Genomic DNA, 18,741 nt, shown 5'->3' with positions numbered 1-18,741 from the left:
TGGGCATACATAGTATCCAAAGCCCGAATGAATCAGGAATTTCTAAAGAAAACAGACATATGGGTAGGTATTAAGTGTCCCATATGTATAAAGCAACATATCACAAGTCGGAACAGTGAAAACATCCCAGCACACTGGGATGAATGCCAACAAAACAGGTGTGGGAAATGAACAGTTACATAACTCAAGGGCACGGGGGTCCCAATACGGCAGTGTTACCTCAATATGAAGAACGGGTGCAGCCCTCCACGCGGTTGTCATCCTGCCGAGTTCAGAACAAGGAATGAACGACGGCAAACAGTAATTGTTGCCTACTTACGCGATCAATTACTATCTACACTGTACATATTGACTCTATAATGCGCTCCTTTTTCATGTTTGTTTCTGTAAATGACATCGGACTATATACCGTCACTGTATATATCTGCATTGTATTATCGTTGCCTATTTGCGTGTTTAACTATTTTCTACACTGTATATATCCTCACTTTAAATCGCACCTTCTTTAAGTGTGTTTTTGTAAATCATATTGCATTCGTAAGGATCCATTCCGAACACCGACTTCCTGATATATTGCATGCTCTGAGCAGCCTCGGCATCACCCAGCCGCTCTTCACCTTTGACCCCCCAGCGGTGAGAGCACGCTCGGTGCAATCTGGGTTCCATCCTCTCAGGACTCTGACTCCTTTCGTGAGCGCTACGTGCACGTTCTACGGGCCGTCATCGCCCTTCTTGCATTTAATGAGTTGCCGTCTGCCAGTTCATTCCTTGTTCGGAAGTGGCAGGACGACAACCGTGAGGCGCATTGCGCCCGTTCTTCATTTTAAGCTAACACCGCCGCATTGGGACCGCCGTGCCCTTGAGTTATGAAACTGTTCATTTCCCACACCAGTTTTGTTGGCATTCGTCCCAGTGTGCTGGGATGTTTTCACTGCTCCGACTTGTGATATGTTTGTTTCTCTTAATACCTACCCATATGGTGCAGAGTAGGACTATCGCACAAAAATATCTTTGGACAGAAATATTTTCGCAAAAATAGTGTGGGGAAGAAATATCGACGGCAAAAATATAGTTGACAAGAATATCGACTGACAGGTAAGTAATATCGATTACTTAAATATCTTTGTAATAAATATTGTTTACAAAAATATAATTTACAAAAATATCTATTTATTAATAGTTTTATGTATTTTAGTGTTTTTACTGAGAATTGTTTGTCATTTTAATATATGTTTTAGAGTTTTACTAGTTAGTTTTACTAGTTATTAATTATTTTTAAATTTAATTCTGTGTTTTTAGTTCCGTAGCGTGTTGTGGGTTTGCAGGATAATAGGGTGTGAAGTAATTCAATTTTTTAACATTTATTGAATAATTAATGTATTCGTTGATTAATTATTAATAGTTTAATAAATAGTTGTTAATTAATTTCAATTAGTCAATTAGCCCCTCCTGTGCTCATGACGAGGTCAGCTCGTCATGAGCCACGGCGCTCTGTAAATTGTGTGAAGGGTGGTAAGTAATTAATTTTTTTATTGATTAATTATTAAATACTTTTTAATGAATTACCACTAATTAATTAGTAATTATGAAATGTAATTGTGTAATTAATTTTAGGTGTGTGTTTTGGTGTTCATATGTGTAAATGATGTGAAAGGTGGTAAGTAATTCATTTTTTATGGATTCATTAATAAATAAGAATACATTAATTTTCATTAATGAATAAGTAATTATTACATTTAATTGTGTAATTAATTGTAGATGTGTGTTGTGGATTTTATAGTGTTAAATAATCTGTAATTTTTTTTATATTATCATTGTTAATAATAATATATTTACATTTATATATTAATTATGTTAATATTGGAAATAAAATTTAATAAAAATGGTGATGGTTTTGTTTTTTATTGTTTTGCGGATCCAGGTTTTTCCCTACTTTTGCACTCACTGGAGTGGGAATAGTAATTTTTACCCCTACACTATCCAGCGCTTTCCCTACTATTGCACTCACTGGAGTGGGAATAGTAATTTTTACCCCTCCGCTATCCAGCACTTTCCCTGCTGTTGCACACACTGGAGTGTGAATAGTGAATTTTACCCCTTCGCTATCCAGCGCTTTCCCTACTGTTGCACTCATTTGATTGGGAATAGTAATTTTTCCCCTCCGCTATCCAGCGCTTTCCTTACTGTTGCACTCATTGGAGTGGGAATAGTAAATTTGACCCCACCGCTATCCAGCGCTTTCCCTACTGTTGCACTCATTGGAGTGGGAATAGTAATTTTTACCCCTAGGCTATCCAGCGCTTTCCATACTGTTGCACTCATTGGAGTGGGAATAGTAAATATATATTCCCCCACCAATATCCACCAGCGCTTTCCCTACTGTTGCACTCATTGAAGTGGGAATAGTATTTTTTACCCCTACGCTATCCAGCACTTTCCCTACTGTTGCACACACTGGAGTGGGAATAGTAAATTTGACCCCACCGCTATCCAGCGCTTTCCCTACTGTTGCACTCATTGGAGTGGGAATAGTAATTTTTACCCCTAGGCTATCCAGCGCTTTCCATACTGTTGCACTCATTGGAGTGGGAATAGTAAATTTCCCCCCACCAATATCCAGCGCTTTCCCTACTGTTGCACTCATTGAAGTGGGAATAGTAATTTTTACCCCTACGCTATCCAGCGCTTTCCCTACTGTTGCACACACTGGAGTGGGAATAGAAATTTTACCCCTCCGCTATCCAGCGCTTTTCCTGCTGTTGTACTCATTGGAGTGGAAATAGTAATTTTTACCCCTACGCTATCCAGCGATTTCCCTACTGTTGCACTCACTGGAGAGGGAATAGTAATTTTTAGCACTTTGCTATCCAACACCAACTACTAATGTTTTTATTTTGTTATTAAATGTATGTATTATTTTTTTAAATAGTTGAATGTGCTAATTAAATATAGAATATTTTATTTCAAAATATTTATATATGTGGTTATTTTATTTTTATATAATTTAAATAGTTTAAAAATTAAATCAAGATAATAGTTAATAAAATGTATGTATTTAAGTAAATATATGTATATGTACAATTTTTGGGGTTAATATTTATTAAATTAAGTTTATTTGTTATAATTAGTTAAAATATTTGACATATAACGTATTGTGTTAATAATATTAATATTCTTTACTTAATTTATTTTAAGTTATGTTATTTTTTAAAGTCGATATTTTTTACATCTATATTTTTTACATCAATATTTTGAGTCAATATTACTGTACTTAGCTGTTGGGGATTCAATATTTTTGTAATCGATATTTTTACATGGATATTTTTTCCATCTATATTTTTGTAATCGATATTTAAACATGGAACCCACCATATGTCTCTTTTCTTTAGAAATTCCTGATTCATTCGGGATTCGGATACTATGTATGCCCAACTCCAGGGCCTTGACTTCCATTGAGGACTTCACAAGACAGAGCTATCCAAGTGGAAGACACCTTAATCAGGGGGTGAATGATCCACTAACCCTTTTACTGAGCAGTAGGTCATGCTATGCTTCACCATACTTACCTTGGCATGTTTTTTCACAGATGTTACCGGCCCAGCTTGGATCCTTGACACACCTGTGATGCCATCGCAGCACCAGGAATAGGTCAGTGTCACCACTACTTTTATCCTCAGACTCCCATTAGTCTCTCCGCGTCCAAGTAATCTAGTATTCTCTATTCTCAGGTTCTCAGGTTGCCCTACCCTGTCTTGAAGAAGACTCGCAGCAGTGGTCCAAATTACCCACCTTGCATTAGTCGAGTCGAAACGTCGACGCTCTCCACCAACACGAGGCCTATACCGCTTCCCCCTGCCCATTTTCCGACTTTGCATTGATGCATAAAGATCCGTAAAAATGTATTGTAAAAAATGTTTAACAATGGACAGGTCTCTCTATACTGGTCTTCTTTACCAGTTTGTTGTTAAAACTATCTGAATTGGTACTTTCTAACCCGTGACTTTCACCTACAACTACTCACCACGAGCACGCTTATTCCCCCTCTTTTTCCTTTTTGCAACCTTATCTCAAATATAAAATTGTGATTTAATTCTGTAAATAGAATAAAAAGATTTTAATTTCATTTAATTTGTTCTGGCGCGCCTGTTTCATATTCATTGTATGTCTTTGAAATATATCCTTGGTACGTAGTGGTTCTCTACATGTTATTAAATACTAGTGTTGAATATGAATGCAACACATACTAGATAGAATTGAATTTAGTTCTCCATAAATTTACTTTGGTTTCATCACACTTCAATTCCCTAAATATTGTGCGTGTTGTCAATGCGTCATGCAATCTCAATAGATTTCTCTAATGAAGGATCCTTCAAACCCAATAGTTTCTCTTGTAGTTTTACATTACTGGTTCTATTAATCATCTAGTCCCTTATTATTTCTTCTTGTAACTCCTTAAATCTACATGAAGCTGCCAAGGTCCTAAGTACAGTCCCATATTGTTCATTTGTCTCGCCCGGTAGTTGAGCTTTGAATTTTTTTTATGTCTTTTCTACAACAATGCTCAATTTTTTACCAAAACTTTCAATGCAGACATACTCATCAATCAACTCGTCAGCATCTCCCCATCTGTTTTCTTGCTGTTACATGCCAATATGGGTAATGTTTTTAACACTTTTCTGCCTTCAACACCTAAACAGTGTTCCAACATTGTCAGCTTACATTTGGCCACATAAACATCCCCACCGACTGCCTCCAAATATGTCTTAAAAGATTCCTTTGATCTTCCTGAGCCATCCAGGCAAGACCGAGATCTTGTAAAAACATAGGCGGAGAAATAGACTTTATAAATGCAGAAAATTATGAAAATAATAATAATAAAAGTTGTTACCGTAGTCTGGAAAAATAAAAAAAGTATTGACCGTTGTCTTAGTTCTTGACCAGGAAATATGCTGGTTTGGTAAACGATTTCAAGATCCAAATTTTTTAGTTCTTCCTTGAGGTCCTTTTGTTCCCAGAATAATGACTGTGTTAAGTAGTTTTTATGCAAAGCACTGTGCCTTTTCTATTTTCACTTGCTGCTGTAGAAGTCTGTCCTCGATTCCATTGATACTCCAGTGGAGGAGCAGCCAACAATACTGTTGGAAGTCCTTTCATAATCCCTGTTGCAGTCACAACAAAAGACACAGACGTTTGCATGGAGCACTCAGCTCCAGGTGAGATTTCCCTTCTTTAATCACTTTTCGAATCACGTCCTGCTTCCCTTGATCACCCTCCCATCGGGAGCGAGCGAATCAGAGGGCATGTTCTCAGCACGACTTGTTATGCAGGAGTCAAACAATGCATGTGGCGCTGCACGAGCATTGTGCGAGCCAGCGCTTAGCAGCTGCATTTAAAATAACGAATCATACTAGGTGAAGAAAGAAAATAAAACCCACCACATATCCCACACCAGCAGGTGTGTACTTACATGCTGATATTATCGCTCAGTTGGTGGGTCCTTAGTCATATTGCCACGCTGCGAACTGTAAATGAAAACAACAGTTACCCCCGACCACGTCAACTCTCAAAGGTAACATCCACGTGAATAGAAACTGCTCCAAATCTGCTGTGCTTCTCAGGATTCCATCCTCGTCACAACTTTTCGAGAACGTAATCTTCACACTTTTGTGTTTAAATAAGAAATTGTATTAAAAGTACAACATAGGATGCCAACTCCTGGAAAGCGCTGGTTAACTGACCATCCATCAGATTCCAGAATCCTTGTCATCCTCACAGAACACTGGATGGCCAATACCCTGGATCATTACAGTCGGGCCTCTGAAATTCAAATCCACAGGAGACTGCAGGCTAATCTACAGCACATTGTAGGCTGCAGATGTGTCTGGACTGGACTGTTTGCTTATGTGCTCAAAGGTTTTATGTTTTAAATTCTCTTTGTATTATATGTAATGTGCACTTTTGTAAGGATTAATGAATAGCCTTATTTTAGCACTCAAAGTGAAGAAGATAAGGAAAAGTAAAGTCTCAAGCTAACCTCCTCTTTCCTGTTACAACATTCTCCGAGCACACAAATAATATAGGCGCTGAGATCGTGGTATCAACAGTTCTTTATTCCAGTGTTCAATTCCACCCTTGTGCTTGGACTTCCCACTTGCCAAAACGTGTTTGGTCTATGTGCTGTCAGTATAACAGCAGACTACATCAGGGCTGGACATATATGTGTTGTGTTTCTTCTAATAATGGGTGTGAGGAAAGCATGTACTGTGTAAACATTCCAAAGATCAGAAACAAAAATATGTTTGCCTTTAAAGGGTTGTCATTGGGTGCGAGTGGTCGCGTATGCTCGTAACCGCTCGCGATGAGAAACTACCAGTCCGCATTGAGAAAGCTGCAGTTCGAGTATAAATCTACTAGAGTGGCAGAAAACGACTGCTTGCACTGTGCAAGATGCGGTTTGCAATGATTGCACAGTGTGGACAAGCATCCAGCACTGTGCAATCAGTGTAAACAGCATTTTACACAGTGCACTATGCAGTTCGCGTAGCTTGCGTAGTGCGAAGTGCACTTTGGGTAGCTACGCGTAGCGCTACTACGCAAACTACACCCAGGGTTATAATGCCTTAAGCTTAGTTAGAAAGGTCCACACCAAGCGATCCATGTGACGAACATTGTTTTTTTTTATTTTTTACTTGTTTTTATTGAAAGCACTGCATCAGAGCACATCGTAAACATTTGCCATTTATATATTACATTATAAAAATCCTTACTTTACACTACCATCTCTACTCGTGTCGTGGATTACTATACACTGCAGTGTGTTTTGAGTTTAAATAGTAACTATGGAACACAAAAAAAACAAAAAACTGCAAATTAAAGAGCAACAGCAACCGGCAACATCAATGTTCATTATGCGGATGGTCAGTCAATTGGTAAAACTAGTTTAAGGCTTTTGTGAAAGGGCTATTGGAGTGTTTCTGCGTTGAGTACCAGTGAATTTTGGGTGGATGGCATTGTAGGTACATTGGTATATGTTGTGGGGAGTGGCCCCTTCCCACTGACAAGTGTGCTCAGTAATCAATGAAACATGCTAGTTTCTTCACTGGTTTTAATTCATTTTCTCCAAATTTATTTCAACATGTGGACAAATCAAAGTTTCATGTATTTTCAATTTCCACTTTGGGCATCACCTATCACGCACAGGAATGTTCCTCATGTTATGGTTATTTTTCATTACAACAGTCATTATTCGGCAGCATTATTTTCTATGGTCTATTTTGCTTTCTATCATTGCATATGATTAATACTGTGATACTGAATAATAGGACAGTGAATTAATTGGTCCTGTTTAATTTTTTATATACCCCTGATGAAGGGTCAGCTTTACTTGACCCGAAATGCATTGGGTGGATGTTATTTGTTGACCATTGGAGATATAATTGAGACAAATATGGACATTTTTCACACGAATCACGGAAATTGAAAATTCTTTCTTTGTTATTGTAGGTACATTGTCACTATCACTTTGTGTTATCGCAGCAAACACTTCTGTTAAGATTTATCTCCATTCTATCAAATCTCTCTCAGCATTCTCATCCACTCTTACTGCCCTGAGGCGACACTCCTCCGCCGCTCCCCACTCACGTACATCATCCTTCTATTTATCCAACGTAGGGTGAACCCGATAGAACCAGTGGTTTGCAATACGTCTCTTAGCCAGGACCAGACCCTGTATTGCAAACTTATGTTGTGTCCCTTTCTTCGGCGTTGGGAGTAAAACCTAATATACATTGTTTTATGGAGGCTTCTATTCACACTGCTGTGGCTGTGCGAATGGATTGTACCACCCAATTCCAGTACATTTGTAGATGCATGCAGCTCCAGGTCATATGTAAGAATGTGGCGGGTCTGTACCGCATCGTGGGCAGGATGGGGTTGGTCCTGGGGTAGACCGTGCCTGACGCTGCAGGGTCAGGTATGTGTGATGCAAATAATGGAATTGGGTGAGATTGAACCTCCTGTTACTTGTTTCTTCGGCCACCTGTGCTAGAGCTCTTTTCTACTCTCTAGCGGTCAATGGGCTAGTTAGTTCCTCATCCCATTTCCCCGATTGCCGAAAGGTTAGTCCCATGGTCTTTCTTCAGTGCTTTATATATAGGTAAGATAAGGTCCCTACTAGAGCCTGGATCGAGCACCATCATCAGCGTGTGCGACTCCTGCTGCTCCTCTGGGAACGTAGTCCACATCTCACGAACCGTAATCAAGATCTTTGCGTACTACAGAAGGTGCCCAGCTGGTATCTGGAACCAGTCTTGTGCCTCGTCAAATGTCAGAAAGGCTCCGTTCTGGTATAGATATCCACCAATTCGCATCCTCCCTCATACCAATTCGAAAAGTCCATGGTTGCATGAAAACTCTGGAATCCCCGCAACCACCTTAGCGGGCTGGCATAAAGTGTCCTGTGGAGAACCAGCACAACTGCCTGCTCCCAAGCCTCCACCACCTTTCATATTATATAAGGTCAATCTTTGGGAACCATAAGGAACCTCTGTAATTGCCTCCCATCATTCCAGCTCCCCAGTAACTCTGTCTCCACCATACGTTCCTCCATATACAACTGTGCTGCGTACTGTAAAAAAACCTGCTATATGGTACAATCTGAAGCCAAGGTCTCCTGCGTCCATATCCAGCTTGAGCGTCTATAACTTAGCTATGCTCCATCCCCCGCCAACTCCAGTGAGGTCAGGAGACCATTTATTGCGTCAAATGTGGACTTTGGAATTCTACAGGAGTTCTGCAGAACATAGAGGCAGCGGGGGAGAAACACCATTTTCGATACTGCCACCATCCACATAACCAACAGTACCAGTTTGTTCCAAAATTGTATCGATGCCCGCAATCCTGTAAGAACTTTTCCTTTGATGAGTTTGAACTGGCTCTCTGGCCGATGGGCCACCTGGATGCCCAGATATCGGAAGTGATCACATTCCCAGTCCAATCCTACCACAGAAAGGTCCTGGGGGGCCTTCCGCGCAAGACCTGCAAGCAGAAATAATATTGTTTTCTGCCAATTAATTAGAAAGGCCAGAGGCCACTCCAAATGAGTTTAATATTTCCAGGGCCACCAGGATCACCTCTTCTGGTTCTATAATATAGAGAAGCGCATTGTCTGCATACACGGAAAAGGCATGCATACGGCCATCTACCACTATACCCCATAGTGCCATATCTCTCCACAGTCTCACCTCCAAGGGTTCCATCGCCAGTGCGTAAAGTAGCAGGGATAGTGGGCATCCCTGTCGTGTGCCCCTCTCAATCTGTTTACTCTCTGACACCTGTCCCCCATTCCGCACTCTGGCTCTCGGTGGGTAATAAAGCAGTTTAATCCATGCAACATATTCCCTGCCAAACCCACTTCTCAGCACCTCCCAGAAATATTCCCATTGCAGCGTGTCAAAGGCTTTTTCGATGTCCAGGGCAGCAACTGGCACCCTAAATTCGCTGTCGGCCACTGAGTGTAGGACATGCGATAATTACTGTAGGTTAATATGTGTTCCCCTTCCCGGTATAAGCCCGCACTGGTCTTCATGTACCAGGGAGGTCACAACTCTTCTTAGTCTCATGGCCAAGACCTTAGTCAACAATTTAGCATCTACTCCCAGCATGGACAGGGGACTGCATGCAGCTGGGTCTTCTAAGCTTCCACTGGGTTTGGGGAGCATAATCACCTGCGCCTCTCTCATGGATCACGGCAGACATCCAGCCTTTTTGGCCTCCTATAGGGTTTCCAGTAGGCGTGAGAGCAAAACATCTGCATATGTCGGATAGAATTCAGCAGGAATTCCATCCAGGCCTGGTGTTTTACAGTGAGCCATGGTCCATAGTGCTTCCTGCAGTTCTTCTAGTTGGAGTGCTGCTTCCAATTCCTCTCATTCTACCCACATCCACTGCACATGCAGTCATCCAATATGTCTCTTCTATCAGGTCAGGGATAGTGCTCCGCCTGGACTTGCATTGTGCCCCACCCCAACCCCAGTCGTCACACACTTCCACACATACCACTATCATCCCTGTCCACTAATACCCTCAAAGCTGATACCAGCCAGGAGGCACGATAATCCAGGTAAAGAAATAAGAAGAGAAAGAAATAGAAAAAGAACAAAGTGGGAAATGGCAGTGTAGAAAGATCGGAAAAGAAAATAAATAGGGAAGAAGGCGCTGTCTGCGCGTTCAGCAGCTGTGTCCATCTGAGTCCATTCCTCCATCTACAGAGTAGAGGAGGTGAGCACCACCAATGCTTAGTGCATTGTTCAGTAAAGAGGATACGATCTGTGATACAGTCTCTGCACACAGCACCAAAAGGAGTAAATGTCTGGGCACGGCAAAGGAGGGAAAGGGTTCGGCAAAGGCAGTGCCAAGAGGCACCGCAAGATGCTCCGGGACAACATCCAGGGCATCACCAAGCTGGCCATTCGCTGCCTGGTGCGCCGTGGCGGAGTCAAGTGCATCTTTGGCCTCATCTACGAGGAGACCCGCAGGGTGCTGAAGGTTTTCCTGGAGAACGTGATCCGGAACACTCCCGCCCCCGCCTTCGGTGCTTGGATGTCTGGCCCATGGTCTGTTTGGGTGAAGATAAATTCTTGGCGTTGTTGTGTGGTGGCCGTGTCATTACGTGTATTTACTACGTGTGTTCATGTAGTGCCAGTATGCCCGTGTCTAGGCGCTGACCGTCTGCTTCTGGGTGCTTATTGTTGATACAGGTGTTGTAGGATTGCGTTGCTGTCCTGGTTTTTCACTTACAGTTGGGCGCTGTGGTTCCAGGTCTGGTGCTTGTCGTCTGCGCTGGTTCCTGGGCTCCTCTTCCTTGATCTGCGTGGTTGAGATTTCTGTCTCTGGCCTGCAGCCTTGCCTCCTGCTTGCCCCTGCTCTCGTTTGTTCTATGGTAGGGCGTACCGGGGGGTCTTCTCCCTTTGGGTTGCTTCTTCCTGCTCGGCTTGGCGTGGGTTCCTTTCGCCTCTGTGGTGGCTGTTTCCTTTTTTCTCTGGCTCTGCCTGTGCTTGCTCCTTGGGTTCCCTGTGTTGTTGATGTCTCCCTGCCTGCTTGCTTACGCCATTGCCCTCTGCTGCACTTGTCTCGGTCGCCTCTTGCTTCTTCAGTGGTGGCCTGTTGGGGGTGCAACTCTGTTCCCCCTGCTTCTGGCTCTTCCGCTGCTCCCTTCCCCCAGCTGGTGGTGGGTCGGTGTTCCTGCTCCTTGGGCTGCTGCGGGTTGGGGTGTCCTGTTGACTCCTCTGAGTTCCTGTTGGCCTGCCGCGGTTTTCTCTGCTTTTCTTTGCTGCTCCTCTGCATCCCTGCTTCTCGGGGTGTCGCGGGTGTCCTGGCCTAGCCTTGGGTGTGCTGCGTCTGCCCTTTTTTTCTGGTGCCCTTGCCTCCGCTGCAGGCTGGCTGTTGTGTTGTGGCCTCTGCTCCGCTTGGGTGTCCTGGTTCTTCGCCTCCGCTTCCTGGCTTCTGCATGGTTGGCCGGTGTTTGGGGCTCCTGGTTCCTGGCTTTGTTCCTCCCTTCCCTTGGGCTGCGCCTGGTTCCTCTTGCTCCTTCCCGGTGTCGTGCCTGGTGCTCTATGGGGTGCTCTTCCCCCTCTGCCTGCTCCTGGGAGGCTCGTGCTGCCTTGGGTGCAGCTGTTCTGTTCTACTTTGCTCCGGCCTGGGGCTTCGGGTGTTTGTCCCGGGGCCTTCTGTGTGCTTGGGTTGCTTCTGGGGGTCTGGCTGCATCTGCCCTGGCTCTCCCTAGGCTTGCCTTTGGCTTGCTTCTGGTGTTTCCTGGCCGCTCCTCTTGGTTCTGTTTTAGTTCCTGCCTGGTTTGTTCCTGGCTGGGGACTCCTGGGGGTGTCTGGTGGCGTTTTTCTGGCTGGTGTGGTTGGGCGCCTGCTCTTCTTTTCCCTGGTGTCCATGGTTTTGTTTTCCGGTGGCGGTTCGCCTTTTGGTCCCTGGGGTCCCGGCCGCTGCTGTCTGGGCCTGGCTGTATTTTGCTGCTGCCTTATCCTGGCGTGCTGTCTGTTTCCCCTCTTCTGTTCTGCAGTTCTCTGGGTTGGGGGCCTGTGGCCGTGCTCCCCTGTCTGCTCCTGCTTTCGTCTGCCTGCCTGGCCTCCTGGGGCTGCCGGTTGCTGTTGGCTTCCTGGTCTGTCTGCACTCGGGTGTGTTTGCTCCCTGGGTTGTTCTGGTCTCGTCTGGTTCCCATGACTGGGTGTCTGCTGGGGTTTTCTTCCACATCCTGGTAGGTCCTTCAGGGGTCCTGTGGCTACGGGTCTGCGGGCTTCCTGCTGGTTCGGTTTGGCCTCAGGATGTGCCTCCTAGGCTTTCTGGCTGTGCTGTCCCTTTTCGGGCTGCTGTTGGGAGTGTTTTGCGGGGCGTTTCCTGGTTCTTTCCTGGTTCTGGTGTCCTGGCATGCTTCTGCCTCCCTTGCTTCCCCGGGCTTTGTTCCCGGTGTGGGTCTGTTTGGGTGCCCCATCCCCCCCCTCTCTGGTTGGGGTGCGGTTCTGTGGTGCGCTTCCCTCTGTGGGACCCTCCCGCCTGGCTGCGGGTTTCCTGCTGCTTAGTCCTCTGCCATCTCTGCCTCCTCCAGCTTCCGCTTTGGCGGTTTCCTCTGTTTTTTTCCGGCCTTCTGTGTGGTCCAATGGTTGTGTGCTGGTGGTTCCCTGTTCCTCCCTGCCATTTGCTTTGGTCTGGACGCTGCGTGGGCTCCTTCCGGGGTTTGGTGGGGCCTGCGGGTCCTCCTGCATAGTCGGGTTGCTTGGTCCTGGCTTCCTGGTTCCTTTGGCCTTTGTTTGCCCTGGTTTGTGCTGTTTGCTTGGCTCCTCTCCGGTGTTGCTGGGTTCGGGCTTTGTGGTCCTTTGGTCTGGGTTCTGTGCTCTGTACTCACGTCCTGCCTTGCATTCCCTCCCTTTTGGGGTCGGGGGTTTCTGGGGGCTGTAGCCAGTGGCTCTGTGCCCGCCATTGTTGGGCTTGTTCGTTGTTGGGTTCCGATCTTGTTGGCCTTTCCTTTGTATGTCGGCTTTCAGCAGTTTTTTTTTCTGGGGGCGTCTCTGGGCAGTGGTCTTTGGGTTGGCCTCCTTTGCCTGTGCTGTTCTGGGTTTGGTGGCCTTCCTGGTTTGGTTGGTGGCCTCCTTCTCTGTGGTTTTTTTTTGGCCTCCTGGGGTTTTCGGATGTCTTTCCCCTTCCCTGTCTTTTGGTTTAGTTTGGTTGTCGCTCCTGTTCGGCTCCTGGAATCTTGTTGCTTCCTGGGCCCCCTCGGCGGGGTTTTGTGAGTTTTCCACCTCTGGTCTCTTTGGAGCCAGGTCTTTCGTTTTGGTGTGGTGGGCCAGTTTCTGGCCTGTGCTTTCTCCTTCATTGTTGGTCTGGGTGCTTGTGCCTGCGCTCTGTTGGCCGGTTCTTTCTTTGGCATTCTTCGGGACTGTCGAGATTTGCTCTGTGTCCGTGTGGCTGCCGGGTCCTGTGTGCCTTCCTGTTGGTTCTGGGCTTTGCGGCCTTGTCCGGTAGGTTGCTTTGGCGTTTCCTTTGAGTCTTGGTCCCGGTTGCCCTGTCTCCGGTTTCTTTGGTTGGCGGACTCCTTGTTGGGGCCCTGACCTTCTGTTTGTCTCTGGTCCTTGTTTATTTATTTTATTTATTTATTTATTATACTTCTAAAGCGCTCTGTCACCTTGCAGGCATCCTGGCGCTAAACCCTTTCAGAGATACGCAATTGTGTGGCCACGCAACAGCAGTTAACTAAATCTTCGGGAAGAGCCAGGTTTTTAGCCTTTTTCTAAAAAGCAGAAGCTCACTAACTTGTCTAAGTTCAAGAAGCAGGGCATTCCAGAGCCTAGCAGCTGCCACCTCAAAGGATCTGCCACCTGACCTCACCTCCCTAAATTTAGGTACCTTCACTAGCTTTGCCCCTGAAGAGCGCAAGGTTCTTGTGGGCACATACCAGGAGAATTTCTTTTAAAAAGAGACAGACCTCAACCCATTCAGGGCCTTAAACACTAGGCAAAGAGATTTAAACTGATCTCTTTGTCTCAGCGGCAGCCAGTGTAGTTCCTCTAATGCCTGCGAGGAAGAGGACCTTCTAGGTCAGCCAAGGACTAATTTGGCTGCCATGGATTGGGTCCTCTGTAGCCTGTCCAATAAAAAGTTAGGAGCTTCCAGCAGCAGGGTATTACAGTAGTCTAATCTACTGAGAATAGTGCTGCGTGCTATGTATGTATGTATGTAAGTATGTATGTTCTTATATAGCGCTCGATTTTACCCTTGGGCATCTCGGCGCTTGCCTTGGGAACCCGTCCTGGTTTTTCCCTGTGAGATCACCCGTGCTGGGCATCCCCATGGTGAAAGCCAGGCATCCCTCCGCGGGGGGGCCGTTGTGGAGATTAAGCAAGCTTGTTGCCCAGAGCTGTATAGTGTGAACTTCTGCTTAGAGTGGGCACCGAAGCGAGAATTATCGAGTCCGTGGACAATTGGGTTCAGGACCCTGCCGCATCGGGAATCGACGCTGGTCCCAGGTCTGACCTCAGCTTTAGGGATTGCCTCCTCTAACCAGTGAGCCTTTCCGTGGTACAATAAAGCACCTCCTTTTCATAAACATTAAATTGCAGCGAGTTTACCCTAAGCCACAATGCTGTGTCCCGCAAACAGATATGAAACCCTTCCAATGAAGTTGACTGGTCCCCTTCCAGAGAGATGATCAACTGAGTGTCATCAGCATAATTTACATAATTTATGATGTTAATCTTATGTTTTCTGATGACCATCATTAGCGGTTTCATGTAGATATTAAATAGTATGAGGCTGATGGCTGAGCCCTGCGGTACACCATGCAAAATATTGGTGAAAGAACATTGAAAAGGGGAAAGGGACACCGCTTGCTGTCTGTCCCATAGAAAAGACTGGAACCATTTCATGGCAAGCCCCGTTACCCCCACCTCACTCAGCCTTCCCAACAGAATTCCCTGGTTGACTGTGTCGAAGGCCGCCGACATGTCAAGCAGAATAAATACTGCTGACTGACCCCTGTCTGACCGCCTTCTAAGTTCGTCCACGACGGTCACCAAGGCCGTCTCGGTGCCATGAGACGGCCAAAAACTAAAATTGGACCTCCTCCAATAGATCATGTTGTTCTAGGAATTTGGAGAGAGTGCTGCTAACTACCTGTTCCACAATTTTTGCAGGAAAGGACTGGAGGGATATAGGCCTGTAGTTCTTAGGACAATTCGGATCCATGGACGACTTTTTTAGCAAGAGTGTCACCACTGCTTGCTTCCATTGAGGTGGGACAGTTCCAGCAGTAAGTGACTGATTGCAGATGTGATGTAGTGTAGGAAATAGCTCATCCTCAAACTCCTTCCAGATTTTGCAAGGCAGCGGGTCTAAGGGAGAACCAGAAGGAATCTCCTCCGCAATTCCATAAAAATCCACTGCTTCACGGGGCGGAAATTCAGATAGAGAGTGAACCAGGCCCCCCTCTAGAGCAGCCCCAGCCCCCTCTAATGCAGTTCCGAGGGTGTCCCCCCACAAAGCCTCTCCCGACTCAGGTTGAGGAGAAACCCCACCAGAGTTATCAAGTTGAGGAGAGGCCCCGCCAAGGTCGTCAATAATCTTTTTGATTTTTTTATGGAAGAACCCCGCTAGGTTCTCACGTAGTTCTTGGGAAGGGGGATCACATTTCTGACACAATCTGGCTTAGTCAGACTATTCAGGATGTTGAACAAGCTTCTAGAGCTATTAGGAGCATCAAGGATCAGGGAGGAAAATGTTCAGCCTTGGCCTTATTATTCGCTTTCTTATATTCCTCCATCTTAATTTTCCAAGTGCATTTGTCCTCCTCATTATACCCATACCTCCATTTCCTCTCTGCATGTTTACAGTCACGTTTCATATTTTTCAAACTTTCATTGAACCAGGAGGCCAAAGGTCTACCCCTCTTACGATGTTTCTTTAAAGGGGCTAACGAGTCCAGGGCCAACGTAATTTTAGAACAGAGCTCCTCACCTCGCAAATCAGAGGAAAAACAGTCTTCAACCAGGAACAGTGGATCCAACCCTCTTTTGCGTAACAGAGTCTTTCAGTCTCTACTCAAAAATTCACCCCTCAGATCAGCAACATGAGGCTCTTGCCTAACGCTGTTCACATGAAATTTAACCAGAAAGTGGTCTGTCCAGACCAAAGGTAAAACTTCCCCCAAGAACAGATGATTAGCCTCTGATTAGATCTAAAGTATGCCCGCCATTGTGAGTGACCTTGGATACTTGCTGGAGGAGACCAAGGCCTTCACATGACTGAAGGATATTGGCACAGCCCCCCTCTAGAGGGCCACTAGGCCATAAATTAAAATCCCCTAAAATCACCAATCTGCAGTGGGTAGCAGCCATATTAGTGAAGGTCTCCAGCAGTACTTGCTGCTGCTGAAGACTAAAGGCCCCCGGGGGTCTATAGCATATAATCCCAGTTAGAGCCTGGGCGGAAGCATCCAAGATGACAAAGCATAGAAGATCAAATCCTGGAACCCTATCAACATCTATAGTAGCCACTTTTAAAGTGTCCTTATAAATTAGCCCGACTACCCCCCCCCTTCCCTTGGCTCTTGGTTTGTGAAGAATCTTGCAGCCGGGGGGGCACGCTGGACCCAGGTCAACATCACAATCCGAGCATGTCTAGGTCTCCGTCATGAACAACACCTCCAGTTCATGAGTTTCCAACAGCAGTTCAATTTCCGCCTTATGCCTATGTAATGATCTGACATTTAGGAGCCCACAAGAGAGGAGATCCTTGGCCAGGAAATCAGACAGAGGCAAAGCCGACTCCTCGAAACAAACAGTCCCCATACCTTTGCCCATTACATCCAGGTGACAAAGTTCAGCCCTAGAGTAACCGAGCAACTGGTGCCCGCTGACTGTGTCCACCTCCCTAAGACCACGGGCAGAGTGGCTGGCACTAGGCGCATCCTTGGCGCGGACGGGCGCAGACTGGCTTGCCTTTGGCGCGCCTTCGGCGCACCACCGGCGCACCTGCTGCGCGCTCGCTTCAGCATCAGTTTAAATGTCCTCCAGCCCCCAACAAGGATTCAAGCAAGCCGGGCCGAAGAAGGCTGAAATGCCAGAAACCGGTCCCCGGTAGCTTGTCTCCTTTCTGGTAAAGAATTGGCTTGGTAGTTTAGTCTGCCCTGTTCCCATGATGCACTGGGCCAGGGACAGACTGATTTGCATATAGCCAGGTTCTGAGCTGGGGTGGGGCAGTGAGATAAATAACGGTGATGGATCAAGCCCTGATCTTTGGACTGGGTAAGAGTGGTCTGTTTAACTCAGACACTCTGTTCATCACCACCCCCTTTTTGTAAATCGTTTTTGGCCACTATAGGTGTGGCAGGGTATACTCAGACATGAGTCCCTTTCTCACTGCTCCATCAGGATTCAAGCAAGCCGGGCCGAAGAAGGCTGAAATGCCAGAAACCGGTCCCCGGTAGCTTGTCTCCTTTCTGGTAAAGAATTGGCTTGGTAGTTTAGTCTGCCCTGTTCCCATGATGCACTGGGCCAGGGACAGACTGATTTGCATATAGCCAGGTTCTGAGCTGGGGTGGGGCAGTGAGATAAATAACGGTGATGGATCAAGCCCTGATCTTTGGACTGGGTGAGAGTGGTCTGTTTAACTCAGACACTCTGTTCATCACCACCCCCTTTTTGTAAATCGTTTTTGGCCACTATAGGTGTGGCAGGGTATACTCAGACATGAGTCCCTTTCTCACTGCTCCATCAGGATTCAAGCAAGCCGGGCCGAAGAAGGCTGAAATGCCAGAAACCGGTCCCCGGTAGCTTGTCTCCTTTCTGGTAAAGAATTGGCTTGGTAGTTTAGTCTGCCCTGTTCCCATGATGCACTGGGCCAGGGACAGACTGATTTGCATATAGCCAGGTTCTGAGCTGGGGTGGGGCAGTGAGATAAATAACGGTGATGGATCAAGCCCTGATCTTTGGACTGGGTAAGAGTGGTCTGTTTAACTCAGACACTCTGTTCATCACCACCCCCTTTTTGTAAATCGTTTTTGGCCACTATAGGTGTGGCAGGGTATACTCAGACATGAGTCCCTTTCTCACTGCTCCATCAGGATTCAAGCAAGCCAGGCCGAAGAAGGCTGAAATGCCAGAAACCGGTCCCCGGTAGCTTGTCTCCTTTCTGGTAAAGAATTGGCTTGGTAGTTTAGTCTGCCCTGTTCCCATGATGCACTGGGCCAGGGACAGACTGATTTGCATATAGCCAGGTTCTGAGCTGGGGTGGGGCAGTGAGATAAATAACGGTGATGGATCAAGCCCTGATCTTTGGACTGGGTAAGAGTGGTCTGTTTAACTCAGACACTCTGTTCATCACCACCCCCTTTTTGTAAATCGTTTTTGGCCACTATAGGTGTGGCAGGGTTTACTCAGACATGAGTCCCTTTCTCACTGCTCCATCAGGATTCAAGCAAGCCGGGCCGAAGAAGGCTGAAATGCCAGAAACCGGTCCCCGGTAGCTTGTCTCCTTTCTGGTAAAGAATTGGCTTGGTAGTTTAGTCTGCCCTGTTCCCATGATGCACTGGGCCAGGGACAGACTGATTTGCAGATAGCCAGGTTCTGAGCTGGGGTGGGGCAGTGAGATAAATAACGGTGATGGATCAAGCCCTGATCTTTGGACTGGGTAAGAGTGGTCTGTTTAACTCAGACACTCTGTTCATCACCACCCCCTTTTTGT

The 18,741-nt window shown here is 46.1% G+C and overlaps 1 protein-coding gene across 4 annotated transcripts in view; it reads right to left on the bottom strand.

Annotated features, from left to right (window-relative positions):
- The window catches only part of LOC147733978 (adenosine deaminase 2-like), a 514,604-nt gene that overhangs the window by 82,797 nt on the left and 413,066 nt on the right, over positions 1-18,741 (bottom strand). The window lies entirely within an intron of this gene.

The sequence above is a fragment of the Lissotriton vulgaris genome, chromosome 1_2, assembly GCF_964263255.1.
Source record: "Lissotriton vulgaris chromosome 1_2, aLisVul1.2, whole genome shotgun sequence".
Classification (NCBI taxonomy): Eukaryota; Metazoa; Chordata; class Amphibia; order Caudata; family Salamandridae; genus Lissotriton; species Lissotriton vulgaris.
This window is presented reverse-complemented; position numbering and strand designations above follow the sequence as displayed.